Source organism: Tamandua tetradactyla, chromosome 17 (genome assembly GCF_023851605.1).
Source record: "Tamandua tetradactyla isolate mTamTet1 chromosome 17, mTamTet1.pri, whole genome shotgun sequence".
In the NCBI taxonomy this organism is placed as follows: domain Eukaryota; kingdom Metazoa; phylum Chordata; class Mammalia; order Pilosa; family Myrmecophagidae; genus Tamandua; species Tamandua tetradactyla.
In genome coordinates, this window is record NC_135343.1 from 12,394,857 (window position 1) to 12,402,880 (window position 8,024).

The window sequence follows — 8,024 nt, forward strand, 5'->3', positions numbered from 1 at the left end:
GTGGAAGGCAGTTTGGCGGTTCCTCAAAAAGCTAAATATAGAATTGCCATATGACCCAGCAATACCATTGCTAGGTATCTACTCAAAGGACTTAAGGGCAAAGATACAAACGGACATTTGCACACCAATGTTTATAGCAGCGTTATTTACAATTGCAAAGAGATGGAAACAGCCAAAATGTCCATCAACAGAAGAATGGCTAAACAAACTGTGGTATATACATACGATGGAATATTATGCAGCTTTAAGACAAGATAAACTTATGAAGCATGTAATAACATGGATGGACCTAGAGAATATTATGCTGAGTGAGACTAGCCAAAAACTAAAGGACAAATACTGTATGGTCCCAGTGATGTGAACAGACATTCGAGAATAAACTTGAAATATGTCATTGGTAACAGAGTCCAGCAGGAGTTAGAAACAGGGTAAGATAATGGGTAATTGGAGCTGAAGGGATACAGACTGTGCAACAGGACTAGATACAAAAACTCAAAAATGGACAGCACAATAATACCTATTTGTAAAGTAATCATGTTAAAACACTGAATGAAGCTGCATCTGAGCTATAGGGCTTTTTTTGTTTTTTTTTTTTTACTATTATTACTTTTTATTTCTTTTCTCTATATTAACATTCTATATCTTTTTTCTGTTGTGTTGCTAGTTCCTCTAAACCAATGCAAATGTACTAAGAAACGATGATCATGCATCTATGTGATGATGTTAAGAATTACTGATTGCATATGTAGAATGGTATGATTTCTAAATGTTGTGTTAATTTCTTTTTTTTCCCGTTAATAAAAAAAAATGTTATTTATTTTGTAAGACTATTAACATTTCAAAACCACTTTTATCAATGGCTGCTTCTTTTGCTATCCTTGAAGCTAGCTGAGCATGATTATTATACATTAGGAAAATTAAAAATGACAACCAAGAAACTTAAAGATTCTTTAACTTTAAGAATGTGAGATGACACTATCATGAAGTGGGAAATTCAGGTTTCTTGGACTCAGCCCTGTAGTCTTTACTGCCAGTAGGTCCTATTATTAGTTTCTCTTGTGACTACAAGAATGTCCTGGACACCTTCCTACCAAAGCTTTCTGGGGATTACATTAATGAACTTTAAAGAATTTCTGAATATGGTGTTATTCAAGGACTCCGTTAGGGTGTGATATTATACAGCTCCCTGTCATTTAAAGAGCAAAACCATATTTTGCAAAGGACCTATTATCATGCATTAATCATTGTAAACACTCATTCTGAATTTGGCTCTGTTATTCTACGCATGCATAATCTGAGAAACATGACAAAATTTGTTGTGGGGACAATTAAATTTAGGGTCAATGTTCTAGGGATTTCTTCCGATTTCATTAGGACTCATTTCATTAACACAATTTCTTTACTCAGCCATTCTCTTACTACTATTCACTCTAATATAAATAGCAATGCCAGCATGGTAATTTGGTAATATTTATAATATAACTGATAAATAATAAATATGGTTAGAGTTGGGATATAATTTTGGCTGAGAGATACTGGCATGATGGCTATCTGAACCCATAGAGAGAAGGATTACAAAGGAAAGCCTACTTCCCACCTCCAGAGTAAGAGAAGGGACTTTAATTGGGAGCTCTCAGAGAGCCCTATATGGCTCCCCTCTGGAGCAAGTCATACACTACAAAGAAATTCGATGGTACACTGAGTACTTGGCTAGCTGCTCTGATCATGGGGCAAAGAAAGTGTTGTTATGATCTTGGAATTTGCCTGCACTCACACAGTTTTCAGGGTATTCAGGGCAATAGAGGCATGAGAATTTTCTTTATGCATGAAAGGAAGCCAGTATGGGGTGTATCTAAAGGCATTCAGATTCTCAACGGAAAGAAGCTGGACATAGTGACAGAAGCCTTAGGGTATGCCCAGGAATCACAAGTGACATGTCAGAATGGAGGTGAATTTGCCCAACCTTGTAGAAATTATTTTATTTTCAGGTCTTCAGGAGTTTACTGGACAAAAGTCAGCCGAAACATCTGCCAAACAAATGCCAGTCATTAGAATCTTTCCTGTTTCTACTTCCTCTTTTCTTTCCCAGTGCTTCAATCTTAAGGGGACAAGAAATTGTCAGTAACACAATAGGGGATGAGAAATAGAGACATCTGTTGGAAAAAAGATGAGGAAATAAAATCATTTTCTCCATCTTCTAGAATCTCATACATATATAATAAGCAAGTTAGGGAAGAAGTTTTAGTTTGAAATTGTCACAATTGCACAGGTTTAAATGTTTAATTACTAAACTGAGACTATGCTGTGTGAAACAAAGAGACTGGAATTGTTGATACACTTGAGATTAACCAGAAAAGTCATAAAACTTGCATCATATTTCATCCAGGAGCAAGGGATGCTTTCAAATTATGAATTTAAAGGGCCTGCAATAAGCAAGTTAATCTCCGATGACAATCCTTTTAATTCTGCATGTTCAATATAACAGCAGACTATGGTAAAACCAGTAATAATCACTGACTATGGCAAAGTTATTGGAATGGTCTATAACATTATTAATGATTCCCTGTTACTTTCCTTCTAATTTAAACCAAGTTATGATTCATGACTCAGAACATCTTTTGATATCCATCCTCTATTCCTGCGCTCAATTTTCAATCCGCTTGCTAAATACAATCTAATATAAAGCAAGAGACTATTTTGCCTATTAGCTGAGAACATTTTGAACCATGTGACAGGGCTGTGGTAATCTGAATAGTTTTTAAGTTGCAGCATTAAATATCAGCCTTCACTTGTCTTTTATGAAAGGTCCAAGAATGATAGAATAAGTCATGGACGTTAATATTAGACATGTTCCTCTTGTGTTTCCCAAGCTAAGATGAAAGAACAGTAACAGTATGCAGTTTTGACTCCCCCACCCCATTGTTCTAAAAAACTGTACTGTATTAAACCACATCCTTTTTGTGATTCCTTAATAACCAACTATACAGTTAGCAGCAATGTAAATGCGCATCAGTATTTTCTAGTAGCCAAGAATCCCTGCTATCTATAATTACAGCCAATACTTGAAGAAAAGGGGAAATTTTCAATTTTCTTAATGTTTTCATGCTTGGAAAAAGTGTTTCCTTTTTATTTGTAATTGCATTGACCAGCCCCAGCTGGGTTCGCTTTTCCAAATTATAAGCAAGCAGGGCTCTGAAGCGTTCGGGTCTTTAAACAGCTGGTTATTTTCTGTAGTCCTCATGGCAGTGACAAGCATCTTCCCAAGTCACATTTATCTTGTGCTTTTATTCCCTCGAGGACCAGAGCAACTTTGTATTCATCACCTTTAAATCTTAAGTTTTGGTTGGAAACTAATAAAAGCTGAAGAATGGAAAATGCAATGCTTCATTATTGATAGAATCTTCCACTGAGAAGCAGTATGGGGAGGCACAATAAATGTCCTCTTCTTAAGTGTTGTGCCACGCTAATGGGTTACTAATGGAATGCAGGGCACGGCATACAGCAGCGCAGGTGCACTGACAGGATAACATGAGGCAAGGTCTCAAAAGATTTAATTTTCAGGTCTTGTTGACTAATATTATGGAATGATACACACAGCTACTCCAAACTATGTGTTGAACTAGAATAGGTAACAATATTGAATCATGACTATTTCATACTACGATCTCAAATAGAAGAAGATACCACAGTGTGGTGTATGTAAGTGACAAAATACTTTCATTTTCACAGACAATAGTTATTGCATCAAGAACTTGGAAAGGAGTTCTACTCAATAGTAATAGCTCTATTCCTTGCATTTTATGCTCTTATTATTTTGAGCTTTCCATCTTGCTGTATAAACTAATAAAAGAGGCTGCTTTAAATCTCCCACTATATTTGAGCAGTTGATTATTTCTTCCCATAAATCTGTCATATTTTGCTTTCTGTACTTTGTGACTATGCTATTAAGGGATATGAATTTTAAATGGTTATACCTCCCTAGGGAATTTTTGTCACTATTAGTGCCTCTTTTGACCTCTGGTGCTTTTAATGCAATAAAATGTAGTATTTCTGACATTAAAATGGCTACACAGAGCGGGCCATGGTGGCTCAGTGTCAGAGTTCTTGCCTGCCATGCCAGAGACCTGGGTTTGATTCCCGGTGCCTGCCCATCCAAAAAAAATGTAAAACAACTGCACAAACTTTTGGATGTAGTTTGCAGTGTATTTTTTTTCCTGATTTTTGTATAATGAAGTTTATATGTGTATTTTGTAAACAATTCATAGTTATATTTGTAAAACTTTAAATCACCAATAATCTTTGTCTTTTAATTGGAAACATTTAGTTACATTTAATAGAATTACCAAAATGCCCAAATATTTAGGTTAATATCTATCTCCCTCTTCTGTTTTTTTAGTCTTCTTTCTTGGTTTATTTCACATTGTTTGAATCTTCTTCATTGACTTTTCCCTTTATTGTTTGGCTTTTGTTAACATAATTTTACAGTTGAGGAACCTGAGTGACAAGAAAGGTGGCACAGATTTGTGGAGTCAGGATTCTTTGAACACATGCCGTCTGCCTCCAGAGACCACGCTTCATCCACTGGGCTCCACCAAGAAAATACACTGTGTTCATCACTGATCACACTACAGCTGTCTTGTGTTGCCTACATAAGGCTGCTACCTTGAAACTGAACTCCTTCCCTTGAATTCCTTCTCTTTTTTGCTTCTGTGCTGCAATTTAAAACTTCAGGCTCCCAATTCAGCATTAAGAGTGAGGTAAAGAAACATCAGAGTGAGAAGAGACTAGTATCTTTCACACTGAGTTTATGATTGCCCGTAGAGATCCACATTTTTTTTTAACATTTTCTTTTTTTTTTTTTTGGTGCGTGGTCTGTAAATCGAACCCAGGTCTCCTGCATGGAAGGCAAGCATTCTACCACTGAACCAACAGATCCGCATTTTTAAGGAACACCGTTGAAAACCCCGGTAGGGAACTAAACTCTCTCTCTGGCCTTTCACAGTCTTAAAGCAACACATGATTCACAATTATTAATTATCAGTGGAATAAGTTACTTTCAGCTCTGTGAAATAGGGAATCAGATAAAGAATCAGAAAGTTATTCAAATGTTACTATATCTCTCAATTTAATATTTAAAAAACAATTTCAAGGACTGTTTTTACTACCCAGTTTATTAAACACTCTAAATTCAGTTTGTAGTATACACGTATTTGGTTATCATGATAAGAGAGGGGGTTATAGGGGAGCACACCTGTAGACTCCCATTTGATTACCATAAATAATGGACAATAGAAAATGCTTCAGTCTCACAATGTGCATATTTTGTGTCAGTTGTCTTGCATTCAAAACAGTTGATCTAATTAAAATGCAATATCAGAATGATTTGGCTGAAATTGTCTTTCTAAAATGTATAGTTCTTATTTCATTGGGATTTCTCTTTGGTGAAACTAATTTTCCTTAAGTTTTTAGATGATTATTTGTGGTGAGCAAATTTTTCTTGAGGTTTCCAATCTTACTGAGGAAACTCTCTAGGACCAAAGAGTGGCATTCATTTTTTATAACTCACACTTGAAGCCAAATACAATTTAGATAATGTAAAAATGTGTTTGAAGAGATAAGAGGAGGTTTAGATTTCCTATTTGTCGAGGGGGTGTTTATTGGTTTTCTTTCCCTTGGGAACAATGAAATTATCTAAAATTGAGAATGCTGATGGACTGAGGACTTTGGGCCTTCTCCAAGATGCCCTATGAATGCAGGTGGCTGAAGGACGCACTGACAGAGAAGTAGATTTGCAAATGATGGTGTTTACTTATGAACAAAGGTTGTGCTGCTACAAAAAGGGACAAAGTCATGAGGCATGCAATGATGTGAATGAACATGTGGGACATTTGGTGAGATAAAACAAGCCAGAAACAAAAGAACAACAATGGTATGGTGTTGTAGTTTGCTAGCTGCTGGAATGCAACATACCAGAGATGGATTGGCTTTTAATAAAAGGGGATTTATTTGTCAGCTCTTCAGAGGAAAGGCAGCTAACTTTCAACTGAGGTTCTTTCTTATGTGGGAAGGCACAGGGCAATCTCTGCTGGCCTTCTCTCCAGGCCTCTGGGTTCCAACAACTTTCCCTGGGGTGATTCCTTTCTGTATCTCCAAAGGCCTGGGCTGAGCTGCTAGTGCTGAGATGAGGTATGCTAAGCTGTGATACCTTGAGCTCTCATTTAAGCACCAGCCAATTAAATCAAATATCATTCATTGCAGCAGGCACGCCTTCTAGCCAACTGCAGATACAATGAGCAACAGATGAGGTTCACATACCATTGGCTCATGTCCACAGCAACAGAACTAGGTGCCTTCACCTGGCCAAGTTGACCACTGAATCTAACTACCACATACGGTCACCTTTAGAAAATGCTTATAAGAAAACAGGAGCCTAGATTGTATGCTTTTAGAGCAGACACATTAAGTCTGGAGTGGTGATTATTATTTCTGGATTTTGAGAGGCTGTTTTACATGTATAACCTGATATTTAGAGTTAAGAATGAAGCTGAACAGGTTGGGGTTAAAGTAATTCAGAACATAGGGGTAAGGAAGACAGTGTCTTTATTCTAGAACTACACATACTCTTGGAGACCAATGGAAGAAAGGTTGATTTGATCTAGAACTGAAATTTTCTGTAGTGCATAATCTAATTTAACCTATCCGTGTAGCTCATTTGAAAAACTGAAACACAGGAACACAGAATAAGAAAGAGGTCCTTTAATCCTCTATAGATTGTTGTAATGCCTGGAAATATCCTCGAGTATATTAAGCAGAGAATCAAAAAGTATCGGCAAAGTCCCCTGAGGGAGGGGAGAAAGAGTATGGAACTATTAAACCTTACCATCAGGGAATCCTCTGATACTGTGTCAAACTTTAGGGACACCCAGATCAATAGGCCATGCCCTCCATCAGGAGGCTTACTCTTCTGAAGCTTATGTGGGTAGCAGAGAAGCTTAGACTACCTATAGGCATGCCTAAGAGTTACTTCTGGAGGACCGCTCTTGTTGCTCAGATGTGGCCTCAGTCTCTCTAAGCCCAATTCTGCAAGTGAAATCATTGCCCTCCCCGCTACATGGGACATGACATCCAGGAGTGAAAGTCTCCCTGGCAATGTGGGAGATGACTCGCAGGGATGAATCCAGACCTGGCAGTAGCAGAGAGAGTTCAAATGGAGCCAAGAGGCTACTCTGGAGGTTGCTCCTATGCAAGCTTCAGGTAGACCTTGCTACCTATCATAACCTGCCAACCCCCAACCAGGACCATTCCAGCCAATCCTAAAGAATATCTAGGGCAATATAAGATTCCAGAAGGGTTCCATGCACTAGAGTAACTTTCCAGAAACCTACAATCTCCAGATGAGTCCCTGGTCCAGATAAGTCCTGAAACCTAGCTCTGCTCTCTAGAACATCAGATAGTTCCATCTCCATACCCTGTATTAGTGACAGACCCTTCCAATATCAAAAATTTAGAACTGCCATAGCCCAAACCACCCCAAAGAGAGGAATGGAAAGATCAAAGGTGATGGTGGAGTTATACAGATTTAACAAATGAATATGAATGCTGAATTATTAAATTGATATCTCTTTTAGTCTGTAGTATTTTAGAGCAGCTAGAAGTAAAAATCTGAAACTGGGAAATTGTAACCCATGTCAAAGTCTGAAATATGTTCTACAACTAATTGTGGTGCTGTGTTTTGAAATTTATAGCTTTTTTGTATATTATGTTATTTTTCACAAAAAAAAGAAGGAAAAATGTCGACTGTGATGATAAAAATTATTTAAGCCTTCTAGCCTCCTATATTCTGGAGCAGCTAGGAGGAAAAACATGAGAGGATCATATGGTAGCCCATAACAAACTCTGGGATCTGTCTTGTAAGTACTTGTTGAAGAGTGTTTTGAAAACTATTGCTTTTTTATTTCTTTGCTTTGTATATATATTATACTATAGAATAAAAAAAGTTAAAATAAAAAAGCATTTTTAAAAAT